This window comes from Aquarana catesbeiana, linkage group LG03 (genome assembly GCF_042186555.1).
Source record: "Aquarana catesbeiana isolate 2022-GZ linkage group LG03, ASM4218655v1, whole genome shotgun sequence".
In the NCBI taxonomy this organism is placed as follows: Eukaryota; Metazoa; Chordata; class Amphibia; order Anura; family Ranidae; genus Aquarana; species Aquarana catesbeiana.
Genome location: NC_133326.1, coordinates 396447422 through 396474717, shown reverse-complemented (window position 1 = coordinate 396474717; position 27296 = coordinate 396447422).

Sequence of the window (27296 nt, the reverse complement as noted above, 5' to 3'; positions counted from 1 at the left end):
CTATAACTGGTGCACACAGAATCTGGTGCAGCTGTGCATAGTAACCAATCAGCTTCTAACTTCAATTTGTTCAATTAGGTTTTGACAATAAAACCTACAAGCTGATTGGTTACTAGGCACAGCTGCACCAGATTCTGTGTGCACCAGTTTTACCAGATAGAGGATTGCCTCCCGAAAAATGGTACCAGGACCACTGCTGTAGCCTCAACCATGATCCTGGTATAACCACCAAAATATGAGTCTATATCATATATATATTTTATATATGGGCGGCACAGTGGTGTAGTGGGTAGCACTTTCGCCTAGCAGTAAGAAGGGTCACTGGTTCGAATCCCAACCATGATACTACCTGCCTGGAGTTTGCATGTTCTCCCTGTGCCTGCGTGGGTTTCCTCCGGGTACTCCGGTTTCCTCCTACACTCCAAAGACATGCTGGTAGGTTAATTGGGTCCTGTCTAAATTGTCCCTAGTATGCATGAATGTGAGTTAGGGACCTTAGATTGTAAGCTCCTTGAGGGTAGGGACTGATGTGAATGTACAATGTATATGTAAAGCACTGCGTAAATTGATGGTGCTATATAAGTACCTAAAATAAATAAATAAATAATATATATATATATATATATATATATATATATATATATATATATATATATATACATATACACAGTGAGTATAGAAAAGAATCACCCCCCCTGTAAAATAATCACATTGTGTTGCTTTGCAGCCAGAAATGAAGACAGACATCATTTTTGTTTTATCCAGCTGTATTTACTAGGGCAACTTATAACATCCATGTGAAAGATAAAACACCAACATGTCTGAAAAAATAAGAAAATGTAAAAACAGAATCACTGAGTTGGAAAATGGATCAAACCCCCCCCCCCACCCCCGATGTCAGTATTTTGCTGAATCACCTTTGTCTTTGGTTGCAGATTTTAGTCTGTTGGGATATGTCTCTACTAACTTTGCACATATAGACTATGCAATATGTTCCCACTCTTCTTTGCAGAACTGCAGTCCTAAAGTCATTCCACAGATTTTCAGCTTGTTTTAAGACTGGGCTCTGACTAGGCCATGCAAGGACATTCACCTTTTTCTCCTTCAACCACTGTGTAGTCATTTTTGCTGTGTGCTTTCGGTCATTGTCACGTTGGAAGGTAAACCTTCTTCCCATTCACAACTTTCTGGCAGAGGTGCAGCAGATTTTTCTCAAGAATTTGATGGTATTTTGCTCCATCAATTTTTCCTTCTATCTTGACAAGTGCTCCAGTCCTTGCTGCAGAGAAACACTCCTATAACAGGATATTACCACCTCCATGCTTTATTGTAGGAATGGCGTTATTTAAATGATGAGCTGTATTGAATTTCCGCCAGACACATCGTTTGGTGTTGCGGCCAAATAATTCAATTTTAGTCTCATCTGACCATAACACATTTTTCCATGTGGCCTCAGAATCTTCAAGGTGCATTTAAAGTGGTTGTAAAACCGACTTTACAAAAGAAACTAACACCTGAAAGACAAAGGCATAATGAGCTAGTATGCATAGCATACTAGCTCATTATGTAATACTCACCTGAGATCGAAGCCCTCGCTGCGGTGCCTGTACACCGCTCCGGCGGCCGACATCACTCCCGGGAGTTACTTTCGGTTTTTACCGCTCCGGCACTGTGATTGGCCGGAGCCGCGATCATGTCACTCCCGTGCATGCGCACGGTAACGGCACACTCACTGAAGCAAAGGCACATACGTGCCATTGCTGCAGTTTGTGTCAGTGCTCATGTGGCGATGACGTGGGCACATGCAATACAGGGGATATATCCTAAATCGTGCAGGTTTAGGAGATATCCTGGGTAGCTACAGGTAAGTCTTATTATAGGCTTACCTGTAGCACAAGGTGGTCTGTAAGGGTTTACAACCACTTTAAGTTGGTTAGATGAGACTAAAATTTAATTATTTTGCCTTTACTGTAGGAATGGTGTTATTTGGATCTGTGAGCTGTATTGAATTTTCACCAGACACATAAAGCCGATGAAATTTTTTGAGAATGTATTGCAATATGGCTACATGGAGTTGCTCTGTACATAGAATGTGTACTGTCCACTCCCCAGAAACATCATTTCCTGCTTATGTCATTGGCTCACCAATTTTCCCAGAAGTCTCCCTAAGATACAAGTCAAATTTCAGGCATCCCTTGCAACAAAAATTTATTTTTGGAGAAATATTTTCCATAGGAGCACATCTAAAGGGATGCAGGCCCAGCAGATTTCCTCTGCAGATTTCCATAGTGCTTTCCAGCTGCACACCTGACTGATAATTATGAAACCACTCCCATTAGACCCACTCAGAAGAGAGGCACAGACAAACACACAGGGATTTCTTCAGAATAACAAATGGTAGGAATCTGCAACAAAGTTTGTTATAATCCTTGCAATGTACATGAATCACCCAGAGGGGAATGTTTTTTCTCAACAAAAGTGGAGTTACGCTTTAACTTTTAGTCTCATCTGACCATAACACCTTTTTTTCCATGTGGCCTCAAAATCTTCAAGGTGCATTTAAGGTGGTTAGGTGAGACTAAAATTATTTTTTTTTGCCTCAACACTAACAATATCCAATACAGCTAAAAAAAAATCAGGTTAGGGAATCTCCAAACAAGACTTTTTTTCTGATGAGATAGTAGACCCAGATCTTTGTAAAATATACATAGGTGCTTTTTATTCACTGCAGTGGAGAAATACAACACAGTTCTCGGCTACTATAAGTGAGTAAAAGTGAAAGTGTTAAACTTGATGTTAAACATCAAGTTTAACATATATACGTATGAATATGCATAAGTTCTAGGTGTGTTATAGGTGTGATCATATAGTTTAGTCCAATCAGCATTCATATCTTCTTAGTAGCAAGGGAACAGTTAAATGGGTGGTTACATCATGTGACTAATAGAAAGCGAAATAAAACATGGGCGCCGCCATGACGGTACTGGATCAGACCAGCTAGATAAGACTGTCCATTTCTCAGAGCAAAAAGGGAGTAAACTGTTGCTTCTTATCTGGCGGTGAAGGTCATCATAGACTGAAAACTCTGTGTCTAAATAGAAGCAACTAAATGTATTACAAATTCTTAAAGTGATAGTCATATATACAGTGAAGATGGAAAGTATTCAGACCCCCTTAAATTTTTCACTCACTTTTTGTTATATTGCAGCCATTTGCTAAACTCATTTAAGTTCATTTTTTTTCTCATTAATGTACACACAGCACCCCATATTGACAGAAAAACAATTGTTGACATTTTGCAGATTTATTAAAAAAGAAAAACTGAAATATCACATGGTCCTAAGTATTCAGACCCTTTTCTCAGTATTTAGTAGAAGCACCCTTTTGATCTAATACAGCCATGAGTCTTTTTGGGAAAGATGCAAAAGGTTTTTCACACCTGGATTTGGGGATCCTCTCCCATTCCTCCTTGCAGATCCTCTCCAGTTCTGTCAGGTTGGATGGTTAACGTTGGTGGACAACCATTTTTTAGGTTTAAGTCAGGGCTCTGGCTGGGCCATTCAAGAACAGTCACAGAGTTATTGTGAAGCCACTCCTTCATTATTTTAGCTGTGTGCTTAGGGTCATTGTCTTGTTGGAAGGTAAACCTTCGGCCCAGTCTGAGGTCCTGAGCACTCTGGAGAAGGTTTTCATCCAGGATATCCCTGTACTTGGCCGCATTCATCTTTTCCTTGATTGCAAGCAGTTGTCCTGTCCCTGCAGCTGAAAAACACCCCCACAGCATGATGCTGCCACGACCATGCTTCACTGTTGGGACTGTATTGGATAGGTGATGAGCAGTGCCTGGGTTTTCTCCACACATACCGCTTAGAATTAAGGCCAAAAAGTTCTATCTTGGTCTCATCAGACCAAAGAATCTTATTTCTCACCATCTTGGAGTCCTTCAGGTGTTTTTTTAGCAAACTCCATGCAGGCTTTCATGTGTTTTTTAGCAAACTCCATGCAGGCTTTCATGTGTCTTGCACTAAGGGGAGGCTTCCATCGGGCCACTCTGCCATAAAGCCCCGACTGGTGGAGGGCTGCAAAGATAGTTGACTTTTTACAACTTTCTGCCATCTCCCAACTGCATCTTTGGAGCTCAGCCACAGTGATCTTTGGGTTTTTCTTTACCTCTCTCACCAAGGCTCTTCTCCCCCGATAGCTCAGTTTGGCTGGATGGCCAGCAGTAGGAAGGGTTCTGGTCATCCCAAACGTCTTCCATTTAAGGATTATGAAGGCCACTGTGCTCTTAGGAACCTTAAGTGCAGCAGAAATTTTTTGTAACCTTGGCCAGATCTGTGCCTTGCCACAATTCTGTCTCTGAGCTCTTCAGGCAGTTCCTTTGACCTCATGATTCTTTTGCTCTGATATGCACTGTGAGCTGTAAGGTCTTATATAGACAAGTGTGTGGCTTTCCTAATCAATTTCAATCAGTATAATCAAACACAGCTGGACTCAAATGAAGGTGTAGAAACATCTCACGGATGATCAGAAGAAATGGACAGCACCTTAGTTAAATATATGAGTGTGACAGCAAAGGGTCTGAATACTTAGGACCATATGATATTTCAGTTTCTCTTTTTTAGTAAATCTGCAAAAAATGTCAACAATTGTGTGTTTTTCTGTCAATATAGGGTGCTGTATGTACATTAATGAGGAAAAAAAATGAACTTAAATGATTTTAGCAAATGGCTGCAATATAACAAAGAGTGAAAAATGTAAGGGGGTCTGAATACTTTCTGTCCCCACTGTATATATATATATATATATATATATATATATATATATACTCAACATTATCAGACCCCTATAGTTCTGGTCAACTGATAAAAGGTGGTTTGGTTTTGGTTGCTGCGGCTTACTGCATTTTGTAATTACTATTGTTAGTTTGTTAAATGGAAATCATTGGACTTTCTTTTTAAAGTGTGATGTAAATGGCATTGTCTGGTTCAAGGATTAAAAAATGTATCAGACAGGCTCCACGTGACATTGTTATTTTGTTATTCTTGTCACCATATCTCTTTTAGTTAACCCTGTCTTTTTTTCATCTGTTCAAATACTATGTTAACAGTGTTTTTGTAGCAGTGCACCAATCTGGGCAGCTTTCTTTTTTCTTTGGGTGCATGGGGAGGTGGTGCTGAGGGAGCCAGTTTCCGTCATTGGTATGTACATATAAGTTATGATATTGAATATTTTATTTTTTTTTATGTGGATATGCCATGTAAATATTAATTGTTATAAAGAGGAAAAAATGTTTAATAAAGGATGGATTATAAAAAAAAAAAAAGATATGGAATTTTATAGATAGGCAACTCCTATCCTCATATTGATTATTGGTTCCAAATTAATAATAACTTCTGCAGTAGGGAACAGACACAAAAAATACAGTCTGCATCTTTCCAAATACTGTAACTGTTCTGCTTTATTATGACACAATTGAAGATTTTTATATACATGATTACGCGGGTATCAAATTCATATTACAGTTGTACGTTTATGGTAACAAGGAGCGTAACATAGGCAAACTAATTCTAATCAGGACCTGAAAGATTGCAAACATGTAATGAAAACATTATTAGTGCTGTGTGCACAGTGAGGGCAGTGTGCAATACATACAAAATAAAATACAATTATATACAGAACTTTCAAATTTCCTTTACATTCTCCTCTCTTTCTCCTCAATATTTTGATCACTAACCATACCTGCTATCACCTTTAACCACTTGCTGACCGCCACATGCCGATTTACGTTGGCCGAATGGCACGGGCAGGCAAAAGGGCATACCTGTATGGACCTGTGAATTTGTCACCTAACTCGATGTTCTCAGGCGGCCCGCGGTTGTGGTGAGGAGAGGCAGAATGGGGAGATGCCTATGTAAACAAGGCATTTCTCTGTTCTGCCTAGCAACATGACAGAGATCTACTGCTTGCTGTCATTGGGAGCAGTGATCTCTGTCATGTTGTAGTGAGCCCATCTCCCTACACTTAAAACACATCCAGGGAACACACTTAACCCCTTGATCGCCCCCTAGTGTTTAACCCTTCCCTGCCAGTGTAATTTATACAGTAATCAGTGGCTATTTGTAGCTTTGATCGCTGTATAAATATCAATGGTCCCAAAGTAGTGCCAAAAGTGTCCGATGTCGCAGTCCCGATAAAAACCACAGATTGCCGCCATTACTAGTAAAAAAAAATTAATAATAAAATAATGTCATAAATCTATCCTCTATTTTGTAGACGCTATATCTTTTGCGCAAACCAATCAGTATACTCTTATTGCTATTTTTTTACCAAAAATATGTAGAAGAATACATATCGGCCTAAACTGTGGAAGAAATTTGTTTTTTTTATATATTTTTGTGGGGTTTTTTATACCAAAAATTAAAAAATATTGCTTTTTTTCAAAATTGACGGTCTTTTTATGTTTATAGCGCAAAAAATAAAAACTGAGCAGAGGTGATCAAATACCACCAAAAGAAAGCTCTATTTGTGGGAAATGACGCCAATTTTGTTTGGGTACAACGTCTCAATTGTCAGCTAAAGCGACGCAGTGCCAAATCGCAAAAAAATGCTCTGGTGAGGAAGAGGGTAAATCCTTCCAGGGGCTGAAGTGGTTAGACTGGAACCTCCACACACTTAGGTGTGTTTTCTTTACTGTAAGAGCGGCAAGGATGTGCAATTCCCTTCCACAGGCAGTGGTCTCAGCGGGGAGCATCGATAGTTTCAAGAAACTATTAGATAAGCACCTGAATTGACCGCAACATACAGGGATATACAATGTAATACTGACATATAATCACACACATAGGTTGGGCTCGATGGACTTGTGTCTTTTTTCAACCGCACCTACTATGTAACTATGGTTAAGAAACTAGGAAAAGTCATAAATAAACCTATGACGGCTACGGTGGAGCTATGTGTGCTGGGGGTGGTAAAAGATAGGGTGTGTGGTTACACTAGGATATTTTTGCAAAAAGTATTATTCCTGGCCCAAAAACAAATAGTGGAAAAATGGATCCAGCCAAGCCCACCTACAATAAATCGGTGGGTGAGGGTGGTAAACCAGGTGGTCCCATGTGAGAAAATAATGTATGAACAAAGAAGAAATATGCAGAAATATGATAAGGTTTGGGCAAAATGGAATAAATCACATTTGACGACAGATATAGGAAGACCAGAAATTACAGTATAAAATGAGTAAAAGGAGAAAAGAATTAGTGACCATAAGATGAATGAGAGGGAAGAGTGAGTGTAAGAGTGGAAATGATAATGATATTTATGTAAAATTTGTGGAAGAAAAAGTATAGAAATGATAATGTAAGTTGTGTCAAATAACTTGTAAAGTAAAATTTTGCAATAAAGAGTTTAAAAAAAAAAAAAACTATGGTAGTCCTGGCCAAAGAGGCACAACTCCATTGTGGAGAATATAATAGCTGAGCAGCTTTTTCATTACAAAATGACTTTTCATCGTGAAAAACAAATGATTGATATGACATATTTACAGAGTACTGGCTGCCAGAATGGCTGCCATAAATCGGTGCAACCAGAAATGTGTGGACTGAAATAGGGAAGACCAAAATGCATGTAAAGTAATAATAGTACGATTTATTAAAAGGATAAGTTATAAACAATAAAGCAAACCAGCAAACCCACAGTGACACACAATAATAACTCTCTAAACCAAACATGAATACAGGAGTAAGATATAATCATAAACGTAATCAAGCCAGGGTCATACATGAGAGATCATTAAGATAGAACAGGGAGCAGGACGGGACAGGGAGAGGACAACAGGAGGAAGGGATAAGTCTGCAAGACAAGGGTCCAGGGATGGATGCAGGGTTCAGGAACACAGGACATAAGGTACAGGTACAGGATTCAGGAATACAGGTTAGGGCTCAAGGAAAATGCCAAGGCAAATGTGGTATATATACACACCTCCTGCCAGCAGTCTCAGGTGATGCCGGCTCAACAGGCTGGGTAACAGGCACCGGATCAGCAGGCTGGGTAATGGGCACTGGCTCAACAGGCTGGGCAATGGGCACCGGAACTTCAGGCTTGACTGTGGGCACCGGAACTTCAGGCTGGACCGTTGGCACCAGAAAATCAGGCTGGAACATGGGCACTGTAACATCAGGAGGGGCCGTGGGCACTGGAACATCAGGCTGGACCGTGGGCACTGGAACATCAGGCTGGACCTTAGGCACTGGAACATTAGGCTTTACAGCAAATACTGGAGCATCAGGATGGACAGCAGGCAGAAGGTTGGCAGTGTTAGGTGGGTCATCAGGTTCAGGACCATCAGAGGCTAGCATGGAGGCAGGATTGGATAATGGCAGGATAGGTGCAGCAAGTGGAAACAGGATACTGATATTTAGTTGGTAGCAGGGTATATTGGGCTGCGACTGTGGTTGCCGTGGGTGATGGAGAAAGAGACCACTGAGCAGGTGGCTCTCTGGCAGCAGGAATGGGCTGTTGCAATCTGACTGAGGCTGAGTGTAATAGATCTGACCATGCCTGTAGTAAAGGTTGAACAAAATTTGGCTTACATACTGCCTGTCTAACTAGGGACTGCACTGTGTTAATACACTCTGATAACACCTGCTGAGAACATGAGGAATAATGCTCAAAGAAAGAAACCAGGTCATTCTCTAATAACCGCACCAGAGACTCAACCTGATCAAAACTGAAGGGGGTAGAAAAATCATCACTGCCTCTTGAAGTACTGAACAAGGCTAGTTCTGCAGACACCTGAATCAGAGGCTGAACATCCCCAAACAGCATACGGCCCTGATCAACTAAGGAATGAGCCAGTGTGACTGGTGTCAGCTCTCCACTCTCACCACATGCCTCCGTGTCGTCTGTTTTTTCAAAGAGGATTCCAGCACTGCCCCATCAAGAAACTCCTCTGTGACCCAGGACCCCAGAGACAGAAAAGGAAAACAAGGAGGGGGAGTCGTGGGTCCAAAGACAACCAAGACAAGTTACCCACGGAAAGCACGGGACAAGTAACACAAGGACAGGTAGATAATGAGACAACTTGCAATGCCACTAATGTTGATAATTTATCAGACAGTTCACGTACCCCCTCTGAGGTTTTTCTGCTTTCCAAAGGACTTCCTTTTGCCCCCATTTTTCACTTTGACTCATTTTCTACTATTTTAGACATTAACAGGTTTGTCCGCAATATTTTGTTAAAAAAACACTTTTCCACTTCCATTGATACACCTGTTCCTGCCCCTTTTAGGTTCATGACTGCATTGACCCTCTGGCTAATTTTGATTTTCAAAATCTCAAGGCTAAACCTATACTGCAGTCTGAATCCTCAGGGGGCATGCGCTGCATATCCACAGACACTACCTATACTGGTGATAAACTTTTTTTATCCTGTACATTCCAGAGGGAACACAGTAGACATCTTTCAACAGGTTGTGGAGAAGGAACTGTCTTTGAAAGAAATGATTGACAATGCTGCATCTTGAACGTTTAACCAGTTGCCGACCGCCGCACGATGATGTACGTCGACAGAGCGGCACGGGCAGGCAAAAGGGCTTACCTGTACGTCCTTGCCTGCCTGCGGGTGGGGGGGTCCGATCGGACCCCCCCCGGTGCCAGCGGCGGTCGGATCGAGGTCAGGGTCGATCAAAGGTGAGGGGGAGGCCACTCATTCGTGGCTCCCCCCTCGCGATCGCTCCTGGCCAATGACAAGCTTCCTCGGCTTCTGTGAATGTAAACAGAAGCGGAGGAAGTGATGTCATCTCTCCTCGAGCCGGTCTTTTCGTCCCGGCGCAGAGGAGAGAAGACATCCAAGTAAGTGCACCAACACTACACTAACAGTAGAACACGCAGGCACACTTGTAACCCCCCTGTCACCCCCCAGTCACCCCCTGATCACCCCCCTGTACCCCCTGTCACTCTGACACCAATAGCAGGTTTTTTTTTTTTTTCTGATTTATTGCATTGGTGTCAGTTTGTGTCAGTTACAAGTGTTAGGGCAGTTAGGTTAGCCCCCTTTAGGTCTAGGGTACCCCCCTTTAGGTCCAGGGTACCCCCCTAACCCCCCTAATAAAGTTTAAGTTTAAGTTTAAGATTAAGTTTTCTGGCCGCTTGTCCTTCGAACAGTACCTTCCCAGCAAGCGTGCCAGATACGGGGTCAAGATGTATAAGCTCTGTGACAGGGCCACAGGCTATACATGTAGTTTTATGGTTTACGAGGGCAAAGATAGTCACGTAGAGCCGACAAACTGCCCTGACTACATAGGAAGCACAAGCAAGATAGTGTGGGACTTGGTGTCACCCTTATTCGGAAAGGGGTACCACTTGTACGTGGACAATTATTATACGAGCGTGCCACTTTTTAGTCACTTGTTTGATCAGCAGATTGGAGCATGTGGCACCGTGCGACCTAATCGCCGGGGCTTTCCCCAGCGGCTTGTAGAGTCCCGTCTTAGGCTGGGGGAGAGAGCCTGCTTGAAGTATAATGCCGCGTACACACGGTCGGACTTTTCAGCTACAAAAATCCAACGGACGTTGACGGACTAAAGCTGGCTGGTAATCCGATCGTGTGTGGGCTTCTCCGGACTTTCAACGTACTTTTTTAGCCTCAAATCCGACGGACTTTAGATTTGAAACATGCTTCAAATCTTTACGTCGTAACTATGACGGACCCCGAAGTCTGCTCGTCTGTATGCTAGTCCTACGGACAAAAAAACGACGCATGCTCATAAGCAAAAACTAAACGGAAGCACTCGGTCTAGTAAAACTAGTGTTTGTATTGTAGGTAGCACATTCATCACGCTGCAAAATCTGTGATCGTTGAATGCAGCGCATTTTATTTCTTCTTTACGAATGCTCTAAAGAACGAAGGTGTTTTGCTGTTCATATTCAGAGTTCTCCCAAACTGATTTCTGGATTCTTTTTCTCTTTTTGATCTCATGAATGATATAGTATGCTTTTTAAAAACAATGTTTCCATACTAATAATACTTTTTACCTTTTATTTATTTTTAGGTTTGTAAAGTTACCACAAAGAACCCATTATTCTAGTTTTGTTTTTCTAGTGCTTATTTTTTAGTTTTTAGATAAAGTTAACCCAAAGCACCGTTTTTGGTTATGTAGATTTTTTTATTTTCAAGACTTACCACTTGAACATTATTAACATTAGTAATGTATTTTTGGTGTGTTTTTACAAACTCAATGAGATTGTTGTCCCTTGTTAATTTAACATTGTGTGTAAAATCAATGATTTAAAAGAAAACACATAAAGTCTTTTGCTAAACTCAAAAAAGATCCATTTGTTCATGGTCAAAATAAAATAAAGAGGAAGTCAACGCTGGAAAAAGTCGGTGTACAAGAAAATTGGGATCTTGAGGAGTCCATATAAGAGGGAGCACAATCTGGTCCAAGAATCCCAGAGATCAACAGCACCAGCAGATGATCTAGATGTCCCCAGACTGTGGTCCTACAACAGCCTGCGTCTTCTGTCAGACCAGACTGAACCCAGGTCATCACTTTCTTCTCTTCCCTGCAGCCTTTCCTCCACGCTGCCCTGCAGCCTTCCCTGCAGCCTTCCCTGTAGCCTTCTTTGGAGGCTGTGGCTGTGGTGTTTCAGTTGTGGCAGGAGGAGGAGGAGGAGGAGGAGGGGGGGGGCTGCCTCATGTAGTTGTGTGTTTCGGGTTAGCGTGCCCTGCAGCCCCTTCTGGATAGTTTCCCCAAATAGGCGCTCGCAAATGAGACGCTGCTCCCAATCCATTTGAAGAAGCCTGCTGGCTAAGTAGCAGCCATAGGACTCTTCTGCTTCGGGGGGGCTTCTCAAAAAACGGGTGGCCTCTTGCATGAGGCGCAGGGATGCCTCCTGTGTGACCGTCCCCTTCCTGGCCCTTTTTTTGGGAAGGTGGAGGGGAAGCACTTGTGATTGGGTCATGCTCCTACTGGGCCCAGCCACCTCACTTGGCCCAGCCACCTCACTTGGCCCAGCCACCTCACTGGGACCAGCCACCTCACTGGGACCAGCCACCTCACTGGGACCAGCCACCTCCTGCCTGACACTGGGCCCAGCCTCCTCCAGGATGATGGAGAATCCGCCCTCCTCCAGGCTGTCCATGGACCCGGTCTCCTCCTGCCTGCCACTTTCCACACATTCCTCCTGGATGGACTCATCCTGTGTATAAAAAAAGGACATAGTTTTATTTATTTATTTGGGGTTCATCAATGACACACAATTTGCTTCTCATGACTAGCAAATTCAATGTGAATACATCTCTTTAATAAAAGAGTCTAATCAGACACCCTAATTTTTTATAGCAGGTGCCAAACATATTTAGCCACTCCTGTCAATTGATATGTATACACAATTTTGAGGCCAAAATTATTTTAGACAATTATAACATCCAGTTAACATCATTAATATTAGTACAGTAAATATTTGTTAATATAATTTACCTGACTCCAGATGGTCATATCCGGTTCATCCAGGATGGAAGACCCAGCTTGCTCCTCATCAGCCTCTGCTGGGGTGGAGGGAAGGGTGGAGGGAAGGGTGGAGGGAAGGGTTGAAAGTAATGCCCTAGCTTCATTCTGGTCATCAAGAAAACGGAGTTGATTGTAGTACCACAGCCTGGGTACATAAACATCATCTGCTGATGCTCCTGATCTCATTGATTCCTGGATCTTCTTATGCTCCCTCTTATACATATTCCTCAAGACCCCAATTTTCTTGAGCAATGTCTCCATTGTTGCTTCCGGGATGGTCGCCTGGACAAAGGACAGAAGTCTCTCCAGCGTTGACTTCCTCACATGCTTTGCATAATACTGAGGGTGTTTCACCTCCCACAAATTCCTCATCTCTCGATATTTAGATATGAAAGCTGTAAGGAACTCTGGATCCTTAAATAGGGGATTCATTATATCTGGAAAAGATAAAGTCACAAGACAAAAAACACTTATTATTAGGTTTCTGCTAACCCCTCATCATCTTCTCCCTATGTAGGCCTCATCAATCTATCAAGCCATATAGGCCGCTTGCTACAAAGTCATGACCTAAAACCAAAAAAAAAAATTATTTAAAATTACCTTCGTTTTGTAACGTCCTGGTCCACTATCACCTACGCACAGAACGTACGTACGACACGTGCGCAAGGCCCCTCTTTATACACTACGCATGTGTGAAACTCCGCCTGCGTCGCCCGCCCCTGACGTTCGAAATTAACTCATGTTCTCCGCCCCCTAATTCGACGCACAGAACGTACGTACGACACGTGCGCAAGGCCCCTCTTTATACACTACGCATGTGTGAAACTCCGCCTGCGTCGCCCGCCCCTGACGTTCGAAATTAACTCATGTTCTCCGCCCCCTAATTCGACGCACAGAACGTATGTACGACACGTGCGCAAGGCCTCTCTTTATACACTACGCATGTGTGAAACTCCGCCTGCGTCGCCCGCCCCTGACGTTCGATTTTAACTCATGTTCTCCGCCCATTTTTAGTTACGGCGCGTAGTGGGGTAAATAATGGCGGAGACACCTGACATGTTGACTACCTCAGGTAGCGAAAAAAGCCCGGAGGCTGGAACGTCAACCAGATCTGTGAGGCCTAGATTTAAGGCCTCCAATATGAGTTTTGAAGAGATGGTGGAGATGGTGGCCATTCTTCAAAAAAAGGACTATGATGGGAAGTATGGGCCGTACGCACGGCCAAATTTGCGCAAGGCCAAAATAATGGCAAAGGTGGTGGACACTTTACAGGCTTCTTTTGGGGTCCAGCGCTCCAAGGATCAACTTCGCAAAAGATGGTCTGACCTCAAGCTCAGGGAGCCGGATCAATACAGACGGATCGATAAAGTGCTTAAAAAAGTAAGTACTTGTCGTGTTTTTCTCTTGTGTTTATTACCTTGTATACTGCTCCATGTGCTTTTCCTTCCTATACGATTTTTTTGCTCATCGTTTCAAACGATCTTTTAATAAACCTTGTTACATATCTATAGATATATCTATCTATATATATGTGTGTATATATAGATAGATATATAGATAGATAGATATAGATATATATATATATATATATAGAGAGAGAGAGAGAGAGAGAGAGAGAGAGAGAGAGAGAGAGAGAGAGAGAGAGAGAGATAGAGATAGGTAGATAGATAGATAGATATAGAAATGTAAAACATTCTTTTGGAATATTTTAAGTTATCTTTTTTTTTTCTTTACATTTAGTTATATATTTAGATTTTGTTCCAGATATAGAGAGAGAGAGAGAGATCAAAAGATTATTAACTATATTTCGAGATATTGATATCTAGATATCTATCTATCCGATATGTCTTTATAATTTTAAATATTGAGGTAAAATAGGAACTCTACACAAACCACTTCACTCCAAATGTTTGAAAATTACTATGTACTAAAATATCTGTGTGCTAAGTAGATTACTAATTTTTTGTTTCACATAGGGGAAAATTCACTCAGCCAACAAGAAGACAGTCCACCCCAAGCCAAACAACATGATTGGGAAATCAGCCCAAGCCCCACTGAGGATGTGGAGGAAGGAGAGGTGGGCGACATGGGCACCCCACCAGGTGAGTGTCTGACACACCAGCTTACGGTAATCTATGCATGGCTGTCTTTTCTTTAATGTAATTTTTCTACTCTATTTTAGGGGATCTGGTTGTGCTTGATTCAAGCAACAGTGCCACCCCCGAGGATGTGGAGGAATTATGCTACATGGGCACCCCACCAGGTCAGTGTCTGAGACAACAGCTTTATTATGGTAAGGTAAACTATGTATGTGTGCATATTTCTAAACACATTTTTTGGTTTCATTCCACTTTAGGTACAAGAAGTGACTATTTCACCTCAGACAGTGCCCAACGGCTAATTGGTCAAATAATGGCCTGGAATAAGGAGATCGATGAAATGCGTAATCGGCTGGATCGTATGCAGCAGGAAATGAAGGACATGATTGATGTTTTGGGTAGAATCTAAATGCCCTTTTTGAAACCCCAAAACATCGATCATGTCCTTCATTTCCTGTTTTGCTGACCCCATTCTGGGCCTTCTCTTTTTTTTTTGGCTGAACATATATGGCTGTTTAACATAATTTAAAAAAGGAGGGCTGTTTCTAGAAAATACATAAAAAATCCACAAAAAAAAAAACTTGATTTTATAAAAACCAAAAAAAAAAAAAAAAAAATTGATTTTCCAAAAAACCAAAAAAAAAACAAAAACTTGATTTTATAAAAACAAAAAAAAAAAAACTTGATTTAAAAAAACAAAAAAAAAAAAAAACTTGATTTTATAAAAACCCCCCCAAAAAAAAACTTGATTTAAAAAAACAAAAAAAACAAAAAATTGATTTTATAAAAACCAAAAAAAAAAAAAAACTTGATTTAAAAAAACAAAAAAAAAAAAAACTTGATTTTATAAAAACCCAAAAAAAAAAAACTTGATTTAAAAAAACAAAAAAAAAAAAATTGATTTTATAAAAACCAAAAAAAAAAATAAAACTTGATTTAAAAAAACAAAAAAAAAATAAATAAAAAAAAAAGGATTTTAAAAAACCAAAAAAATAAACAAAAAAGGATTTCAAAAAAAAAAAAAAAAGCCTGTTTGCGAAAATCAAAAAGGCAAAAAAATTTTTTTGTGGATTATGTAGAAATATTTAAATATAATTATATTTTTGCAAATTATTAAGATATCATGATATTTTTGTCTATGAACATTTTCTACTAAATGCATAACTGAATGCATAACAACGATTAATAAAAACATCTCCTTATAGGAATTAAATAAATGTGTGGTTTGTTATTTCAATGCTCAGTATCAGTTTGGTTATAATTGTAAAAAAGTTGTTTACAGTGGCAATGGAGCTTATTTAGACATTTAAAAGGAAAATACAGTTGGCACTACAACTGCTCGACCATAACCTAGGAGAAAGCCCAAAAGAAAGGCAAGCAATAAATATAATTCCAGATTTCATCAATATTTTTTTTTTATTTAAAAAAATTAAATATCCTGTCCCATTGCAATGGCCCCCTACCCATAAAATAATTAACATATTGCTGTCTAACTTGACGGGCACTTTGGGGGGCCAAGCCAGTACGGACAGTATCCAGGCCCGTAAGGTTGTCATCTATAAGTCCGGCCTCAGGCCCAACTGTTCCTATATAATTTAGAGAATGTTTGTGTAAAAAGTTGTGCAGAATGCAGCACGATAAAATGATAAAATTAAGTTTGTATTCCGCCAAATTAATGGATGTTTGAAACAGGCGGAACCGGCTGGCCAGAATTCCAAACGCATTCTCAACCACTCTTCTAGCTCTGGCCAGCCGGAAATTAAAAACCCTCCTCTCCGGGGTGAGGGTTCTTTGGGGGAATGGCCTCATGAGGTGCTTGCTCAGAGCGAAGGCTTCATCGGCAATGAAGACAAAGGGGAGTCCTTCCACGTTATCCGCATCAGGTGGCAATCCCAGGCCACCACTCTGGAGACGCTGGCAGAACTCCGTCTGGGCAAATACTCCTCCATCCGACATCCGGCCATTCTTCCCCACGTCCACATATAAAAATTCATAGTGTGCCGACACCACCGCCATTAAAACAATACTGTGGAACCCCTTATAATTAAAATAGTATGACCCCGAATGGGGTGGTGGCACGATGTGGACATGTTTCCCATCTATAGCCCCTCCACAATTGGGAAAGTCCCAACGGCTGGCAAAATGGGATGCCACAGTCTGCCATTCCTGTGGCGTTGAAGGAAACTGGGGAATCAAACAAGAAAACCAAAATCATTAATTTGGAAGCTAACATTGCAAGAAAATTATACAATTAAAAACATTATTCCCCAGCATCAGTATAACATTAAATAATTTAATTCTTCTGGAATAACTAATATGGAAAGGCACACTTATCAGATTGCTCACCCCCTCTGATGGAACATTGATTACATTTTAGGGGGTTGTGAAATCCCTAAAAAAGATTACTTTTAGGACACGCAGGAATTTAGGGACTAAAAAGGCTACAAGACTGCAGTTGTCGCACTCTGCAGGTGCAGTTGCTAACCAGCTTACAGTAAATGAGGTAAGGTAAAAAGGCATTCATGTTGCAAGGAGTACACAATCACATGCAAGGGCAATTAATGAAAACACTTTGTGGCTTGCATATGATTTGATGATGGAAATCAGCAGAGCTTCTGCTCATTTACTAAAGCACTGGAACAAATGCACTTGTAGAGTGCACATGCATTTTGCAAAGTGCAACATATATTTGCTTTAGACAAATCAACACCACAGAACATTCAAGCAAATTTTTACGAGGGTGGGGGGGGGGGGTTGGGAAATCAAGCTAATTGCTAATTATAAGCACACTAAATACACTCAAACAAAATACATTCAAAATGAGTAGACTAGGTGGATATGTTCCCATCATTGCATGCTGGGGAGGTTATTGAAGGAAAATATACATGCATGACAAAAAATAACAGGAAAAAAATCCAGCATGTGTGAGGATAAAAAGGGGACATTCACACTATATTGCAATGATGGTAAGTAGTGTTTGAAGCAAGAAATACATTACATTATCAAAGATTACATAAAAGAACATGTGATGCTAATAAAAGAAAAATATCTTACCTTAATATAGTCCTTCTGCAGGACCTGGATGATGGCAGAACAGGTCTCTGGGATAATGATCCCCAGAGCCTGGGGGGAGATGCCTGTCGAGAACTTGAGGTCCTGCAGGCTTCTCCCTGTCGCCAAGTACCGCAACGTGGCAACTAGCCTCTGCTCCGGAGTGATGGCTTGCCTCATGCAGGTATCCTGCCTGCTGATATAGGGGGTCAGCAAAGCCAACAAACGGTCAAAAACGGGGTCCGTCATCCGGAGAAAGTTCCTGAAATCCTCAGGATTATTCTCACGGATCTCACGGAGCAATGGCATGTGACAGAACTGGTCACGCTGGAGCAACCAATTCTTGGTCCATGAACTCCTCCTCGCCCTGTTCATGGACTGGTCTTGGTCTGAAGAATAAACTACAGCACCAAACACATACAATGCACGAGCTCGACGACGAGTACGTACAGGTAACATGGTTTCAAAACGGTCGGCTGGTCAGAACGCACTAAACAGAACGCACTGAAGAACAGCAAGGCCTGTGAAGAGCGACCTGAAAATCAGGAACGAGCGGACAATAAAACAAAGATTTCTCAATGCCAACTGACCAAACGCACTGAAAAGCAGATACAAACCTCACAAGCACAGACTGAACAACAGTTAAAACGAACTGAAAAATACGAGTCTCACAAGCGTGAATCGTCTCTCACCAAACTTCTACTAACACGAGATAAACACGAGATTAGCAGAAGGAGCCCAAAGGGTGTCGTACGGGCTATTGAACTTCCGTTTTATAGTCTCGTCGGACTTGGTGTACGTCACCGCGTACTAGGCTGTCGTACTTTTGTGTGGTCGTGTGTAGGCAAGTCCGTTCATTAGAAAGTCTGCCGCAAGTCCGCCGAAGGTACGCCGGAAGTATGTCGGACAGGCTGTCGGACTTTTGTAGCTGAAAAGTCCGACCGTGTGTACGCGGCATAATAATTTGCTCGCTATGAAGTGGAGGGATAAGAAGAATGTTTTCGTTCTCACCTCCCTTCATGCAGACACGACGACCCAAATTACTACGGCGACTGGTGTTGTGGAGAAACCCCTCTGTGTCCATGAATACAACCTTAATATGGGAGGGGTGGACCTCAACGACCAGTTGTTGGCGCCGTACCTAGTTGCCCGTAAGGCCAGACGCTGGTACAAAAAAGTGTCTGTTTATTTATTTCAATTGGCTTTGCTGAACGCTCATGTGCTATACAGAGCTTCAGGACGGACTGGATCCTTCCTTAAATTCCAGGAAGAGATCGTCAGAGCCCTTCTGTTTCCAGACGGTGCTCCACCTCACCTTCCCAATCCAAATGCAGTAGGCCGGCTGCATGAGAGGCATTTTCCTTATGTCCTCCAGAGTACCCCTACCCAACGAGCCCCCCAAAGAAAATGTCGTGTCTGCAGAAAACGCGGATTTAGGCGTGACACCCGGTATTATTGTCCCTCCTGTCCTGGCAATCCTGGTCTTTGCATTGGTGAATGTTTTGAACGCTACCATACACTAGTTGAGTTTTAGCGTAGGGTACAGCACTGCACAGACTAGGACACACTTCCACAGGGTCTCCCAAGATGCCATCGCATTTTGAGAGACCCAAACCTGGAACCGTTACAGTTTTAAAAGTTACAGTTATAAAAAAAAAAGTAAAAAAAAAAAAAAATACACAAAAAAAATATAAAATAAAAAAAACAAAAATAGTTGTCGTTTTATTGTTCTCTCTCTCTCTATTTTCTCTCTATTGTTCTGCTCTTTTTTACTGTATTCTATTCTGCAATGTTTTATTGTTATGTTTTATCATGTTTGCTTTTCAGGTATGTAATTTTTTTATAGTTTACTGTGTTTTAAACATTTTTTTGTTTTCAGGTACGCCATTCAGCTGCAGCGCGGATTTATTTATCTTGACAGCAACAGCGTTTGCTCCCACGATACATAAAGCCGTGACTCCAGCGCTGTCGGAGGTGATTTCACCACCACAGTTACATACTTCAGCATATATACCGAAGCGTGGGGGCAGAAGTGGGTGGAGGAGCGATTTGCTCCTGCCTTTGGCGGGAGAATGCCCCCATGCTTCGGCATATATATATTTTAGGTAGGCACAGGTTGCGTTAAATGTTTTATTTTTTACTATGTTTTTTTTTTGTATTTGCTTTGCAGGTATGGTAAATATTACTGTTATACTGTAATGTTACTTTGTTTTTTGTTAACCATCATTTGCTTAGCAGGTACGCCATTCAGTTGCAGCGCGGATTTATTTATCTTGACAGCAACTGCGTTTGCTCCCACGATACATAAAGGCGTGACTCCAGCGCTGTCGGAGGTGATTTCACCACCACAGTTACATACTTCAGCATATATGCCGAAGCGTGGGGGCAGCAGTGGGTGGAGGAGCAATTTGCTCCTGCCTTTTGCGGGAGGATGCCCCCATGCTTCGGCATATATAAATGGTGCATGTATGCCCATCATTAGAAGTGGGTGGATGAAGGGAGGTATTCTAATGGTGGCCATACCCACCGATCAATATCTTTTTTTCGTTCAGCCCACAGGCTGCATGAAAAAAAAGTTTACAATATATGCCCAACAAGGACCAGCAACGTACTGGTATGTTGCTGGACTTTGAGTGGTTATACCAGAATGATGCCTGCAGGTTTAGGTATCATCTTGGTATCATTCTTTTCAGCCAGCGGTCGGCTTTCATGTAAAAGCAATCCTAGCGGCTAATTAGACTGAACCTGAGAATGCAGCCGGTGATTCGGCCAGCTGACCATAGAGCTGATCAGAGACCAGAATGGCTCCAAACATCTCTATGGCCTAAGAATCCGGAAGCTACGAGCATTTCATGACTTAGATTTCGCCGGATTTAAACAGCGCCATTGTGAAATTGGGAAAGCATTTTATCACACCAATCTTGGTGTGGTCAGATGCTTTTAGGGCAGAGGAGAGATCTAGGGTCTAATAGACCCCAATTTTTTCAAAAAAAGAGTACCTGTCACTACCTATTGCTATCATAGGGGATATTTACATTCCCTGAGATAACAATAAAAATGATTAAAAAAAAATAAAAATGAAAGGAACAGTTTAAAAATAAGATAAAAAATCAAAAAATTAATAAAAAAAAAAAATAAAAAAAAAAAAAGCACCCCTGTCCCCCCCTGCTCTCGCGCAAAGGCGAACGCAAGCGTCGGTCTGGCGTCAAATGTAAACAGCAATTGCACCATGCATGTGAGGTATCACCGCGAAGGTCAGATTGAGGGCAGTCATTTTAGCAGTAGACCTCCTCTGTAAATCTAAAGTGGTAACCTGTAAAGGCTTTTAAAGGCTTTTAAAAATGTATTTAGTTTGTCGCCACTGCACGTTTGTGCGCAATTTTAAAGCATGTCATGTTTGGTATCCATGTACTCGGCCTAAGATCATCTTTTTATTTCATCAAACATTTGGGCAATATAGTGTGTTTTAGTGCATTAAAATTTTAAAAAGTGTGTTTTTTCCCCAAAAAATGCATTTGAAAAATCGCTGCGCAAATACTGTGTGAAAAAAAAAAATGAAACACCCACCATTTTAATCTGTAGGGCATTTGCTTTAAAAAAATATATAATGTTTGGGGGTTCAAAGTAATTTTCTTGCAAAAAAAAATAATTTTTTCATGTAAACAAAAAGTGTCAGAAAGGGCTTTGTCTTCAAGTGGTTAGAAGAGTGGGTGATGTGTGACATAAGCTTCTAAATGTTGTGCATAAAATGCCAGGACAGTTCAAACCCCCCCCAAATGACCCCATTTTGGAAAGTAGACACCCCAAGCTATTTGCTGAGAGGCATGTCGAGTCCATGGAATATTTTATATTGTGACACAAGTTGCGGGAAAAAGACAAATTTTTTTTTTTTTTGCACATAGTTGTCACTAAATGATATATTGCTCAAACATGCCATGGGAATATGTGAAATTACACCCCAAAATACATTCTGTTGCCTCTCCTGAGTACGGGGATACCACATGTGTGAGACTTTTTGGGAGCCTAGCCGCGTACGGGACCCCGAAAACCAAGCACCGCCTTCAGGCTTTCTAAGAGCGTAAATTTTTGATTTCACTCTTCACTGCCTATCACAGTTTCGGAGGCCATGGAATGCCCAGATGGCACAAACCCCCCCCCCCCAAATGACCCCATTTTGGAAAATAGACACCCAAAGCTATTTGCTGAGAGGTATAGTGAGTATTTTGCAGACCTCACTTTTTGTCACAAACTTTTGAAAATTGAAAAAAGAAAAAAAAAATATACGTTTTTCTTGTCTTTCTTCATTTTCAAAAACAAATGAGAGCTGCAAAATACTCACCATGCCTCTCAGCAAATAGCTTGGGGTGTCTACTTTCCAAAATGGGGTCATTTTGGGGTGGTTTTGTGCTATCTTGGCATTTTATGGCCTTCAAAACTGTGATGGGTAGTAAGGAGTGAAATCAAAATTAACGCTCTTAGAAATCCTGAAGGCGGTGATTGGATTTCTGGGCCCCGTATGAAGTTAGGCTCCCAAAAAGTGCCACTCATGTGGTATCCCCGTACTCAGGAGAAGCAGCAGAATGTATTTTGGGGTGTAATTCCACATATGCCCATGGCATGTTTGAGCAATATATCATTTAGTGACAACTTTGTGCAAAAAAAAAAAAAAAAAATTGTCACTTTCCCGCAACTTGTGTCAAAATATAAAATATTCCATGGACTCATCATGCCTCTCAACAAATAGCTTGGGGTGTCTTCTTTCCAAAATGGGGTCATTTGGGGGGGTTTGTGCCATCTTGGCATTTTATGGCCTTCAAAACTGTGATAGGTAGTGAGAGTAAAATCAAAAATTTATGCCCTTTGAAATCCTGAAGGCGGTGCTTGGTTTTCGGGGCCCCGTACGCGGCTAGGCTCCCAAAAAGTCCCACACATTTGGTATCCCCGTACTCAGGAGAAGCAGCTGAATGTATTTTGGGGTGCAATTCCACATATGCCCATGGCCTGTGTGAGCAATATATCATTTAGTGACAACTTTTTGTAATTTTTTTTTTTTTTTTGTCATTATTCAATCACTTGGGACAAAAAAAAATAAATATTCAATGGATTCAACATGCCTCTCAGCAATTTCCTTGGGGTGTCTACTTTCCAAAATGGGGTCATTTGGGGGGGTTTTGTACTGCCCTGCCATTTTAGCACCTCATGAAATGACATAGGCAGTCATAAACTAAAAGCTGTGTAAATTCCAGAAAATGTACCCTAGTTTGTAGGCGCTATAACTTTTGCGCAAACCAATAAATATACGCTTATTGACATTTTTTTTACCAAAGACATGTGGCCGAATACATGTTGGCCTAAATGTATGACTAAAATTGATTTTAATGGATTTTTTTTATAACAAAAAATAGAAAATATCATTTTTTTTCAAAATTTTCGGTCTTTTTCCGTTTATAGCGCAAAAAATAAAAGCGGCAAAGGTGATCAAATACCATCAAAATAAATCTCTATTTGTGGGAAGAAAAGGACGCAAATTTCGTTTGGGTACAGCATTGCATGACCGCACAATTAGCAGTTAAAGCGACGCAGTGCCAAATTGTAAAAAGTGCTCTGGTCAGGAAGGGGGTAAATCCTTCCGGGGCTGAAGTGGTTAACAACATCAGTACATCCGAAAGACAGGATCTTGCAGATCTCAAAAATGGCAAAGATATTGTTTTTCGAGAGGCAGATAAGGGGGGCGCTATAGTGGTACTTAATGATAGTGATTACATAATTGAAGCCTTGCGGCAACTTAATGATTCTTCCAAGTATCGTCCCCTTAGATCTGATCCCACTCCAGTTTTCAAGAGAAAATACAAACACCTCTTGGACCTCCCCAAGATACACAAACCTGAGATACCTGTAAAAGGTGTCCAATAGTAATAGGTATTGGTTCACTCCTTAAGAGATTAGGTGAATGGGTAGAGCAGTATCTGCAACCTTTTGTGACAAGGCTGCCGGGCTATATAAAAGACACCACATCAATACCAAAACATATAAATGAAGTACAATGGGCAGAGCATTTTTTGTGGGTTACTTTAGACATTAAGTCTCTTTATTCATGCCTACCACATCATCTTGCTCTAAACGCACTACAATTTCACTTGTCCAAATATCGTTTCTATGATCCCCAGCTCAAAGAATTCATCATCATGGCTGTCACATTTCTATTACAGCACAATTATTTCTTCTTTCACAATTCCTTCTACAGTCATTTTCTCCATTATTAGCTAATTTGTACATAGGATGGTGGGAAGAATGTTTTTTTTTTCACATCTCAATCTTTATGCACCCCACATCTATTGGTATGGGCGTAACATAGACGACCTGATTTTAAACTGGTGCTAAAATCTTGTGAGCCACAAATGGGTTAATGCCTCCAATGTGAATAAATGAACCTAATTCAGCTGCACACACTAACCACGTTCCATACCGTGTATATGCCAAAATAAAATAAATATATGTGCATGCGCTAAAGGCTATAAATAGGTGAACAAAGAATATAATAAATCTATATAATATTGAAAATTACAAACAGTGTAGATACGATAAAATTACAAATATAAATATAAACGAAAGTATTCCTGAAAATGCGTATTGATCTTGGAATATCACAATTACTATCTAGTAATAACACCTAAAAAATAGCCGCCTCACCAAATGGTAAAAGGGGAAAAGTAAGTCTATATGAACCATACCATACATGTTAATCAGACGATCATTTAAGTATCTAAAAAGTGCTAAGTAATCCAGGAGAGCGTTATATCAAAAAGCAATAAATATGGGGGAGTGCTTTGTGAAAGGCACTATATGAGCTTAATCGCTCCCCAATGTGCAAACATATTATTTTAGTGGCTAGAGTGAATCCATTCAAAATCAAGCGAATCGTCATAATCTACTATGTATACCCATACAAAACCTTTTAAGTACTGTAAAATATGGATATCTAGGTGGGATACAAAAAGGTGAAATCAATAATTACTCAAGAAACATCTTAAATCGAACTCCTTATTAAGCCCCCCCGGGGCCATGGAGCCGAGCTGGTGTATCCACCATGATTCACGTTTACTAATTATCCTGCGACACGATAGGGGTTGTTTACGCGTTAAAATGCCCATGCAATTACATCTATGTGGGGCGGACTATTAGGGCTTTGAAAGACCGTTTAGAAGAGCACGTAAGGAATATACGTAAGGGGTCTGACAAGCACCATCTGTACATACATTCAAACGTGTACATAATCAAAGCACGCTTGGGATGAAATTTTGGGGGATAGAGGTACCCAAACGCCACTGGAGGGGTTCCAACTTTGTAAGAGAAATTAGTAAACATGAATCATGGTGGATACACCAGCTCGGCTCCATGGCCCCGGGGGGGCTTAATAAGGAGTTCGATTTAAGATGTTTCTTGAGTAATTATTGATTTCACCTTTTTGTATCCCACCTAGATATCCATATTTTACAGTACTTAAAAGGTTTTTTATGGGTATACATAGTAGATTATGACGATTCGCTTGATTTTGATTGGATTCACTCTAGCCACTAAAATAATATGTTTGCACATTGGGGAGCAATTAAGCTCATATAGTGCTTTTCACAAAGCACTCCCCCATATTTATTGCTTTTTGATATAACGCTCTCCTGGATTACTTAGCACTTTTTAGATACTTAAATGATCGCCTGATTAACATGTATGGTATGGTTCATATAGACTTACTTTTCCCCTTTTACCATTTGGTGAGGCGGCTATTTTTTAGGTGTTATTACTAGATAGTAATTGTGATATTCCAAGATCAATACGCATTTTCAGGAATACTTTTGTTTATATTTATATTTGTAATTTTATCGTATCTACTGTATTCCAGATGTGTATTTTTTAGGTTATAGAATTATTGAATTTTTATATATAAAAAATGTTTTTTTTTTGTATCAATTTTCTATATTTATTTCAAATTTTTTTTATATATTTATTTTAATATTTTTATTTACATTTATTTTAATATTTTTATTTAAACACATATCTGTGAGTTTCCTATTACAGAGCAATAAAGGTTACAGGTCCCTTTAAGGGTTTTATAGGATCCCACAATGATGATTGTGCTGTATTACTGATGCGAGAAACATACTTAATTCTCAGTATGATTTTAAACAAAATTTTTTATATATATTTTTTATTGTTATATATTATGCCATTAGATTAGTACATTTGTAGTTTTTTGATGTTCCATATATTAATCGCTAGTGCAATTACCATTATTTGTGGTGTGCGATGTGGTGTCTACTCTGATGTGTGGCTCTGTCCTGGATTAGGATTATACTTATGCAGATAGGGTTAACACCGCTTACTATAGCTTTTCATTTCCTGCTTTTTCCTAAATATCAAGGCCGGCATACAGCGTCATTTGCTGTTGTTTTTACATAGCTGGAGCCTAACACTAGGATGTCAGCGATCCCAGGCAAAATGGCCGCTGTTGGAGCCGAACACTAGGATGTCCGCTGTGACAGTATAAATTACACATGGAGCGCCCGTCCTATTAGATCCCCCAGATGAAGGCACGTATACCCTGTGCCGAAGACGCATAGGGGAGGGGCAGGACGGAGCTTTCTACACACAGACAGGCAGAGGATTGTACACCGCACCGCACACCACAGGATTCATCTGTATTGCATACTTTGAATAGGATAGTGCACTGACGCACCCAAGCATTGTGAGTACCCTCCTGGAGGGATTGTTTTTATGGCTTTTCAAATAAATTCCTGGCGGTATTATGCTATGAGTCTCCTTTCTTTTATATATGTCACCATTTGAGCGTGGTACAGATCATCACCAGCAGACCCTGTATGAGCCCTGGAGTGGCTCTAATGCATGTTTTGACACTGTTTAGCCACTGTGTCACATGCTCTAAGGTGAGCACATTATCCATTGGGGGTCACTGGAGAGCACTGCAGCATGCCATAACGTGCACATCTCTTAAGAAGAGCATGAGGAATATTTAGCACTTTTTCATAAATACAAGCATGAGGAATGCCTGCTATTTGTTTGGACACTATTGTGCACTTTGATTTATATACTCTTGTGAATGGTTTGGACTGAGATATATTCATTTGTATGAATTGCTTTCGGACACTTTATTTATCAAGCAGCACTTATATATTTTATTTAAAGGATTTTTTTCTTTTCTTTCTCACTTTTTTTTTTTTTTTGCATGTTGCTTGTTACCATTTATTCATATATTCAATTGTGGATTTTAGTCACTTTCTTCACAGGCGTTTGACACTGTTTGTAATTTTCAATATTGTATAGATTTATTATATTCTTTGTTCACGTATTTATAGCCTTTAGCGCATGCACATATATTTATTTTATTTTGATTTTAAACTTGGACCATACTGATTCCTATTTAACTTCTTTTGTCTCATACCCCGACAACAACAGCCTTAATCTGGAATTCTTTTATGTGAATAATAAGACCACGATTGACCTTCTAGATATCACACTCAGGGTTGACTCCAGCACTGTCCTTATAAATACTGGAACGTTCCGCAAACCCACTACCGGAAATCCCTTACTTCTGGCCTCTAGCTTCCATTCACCCCATACTATT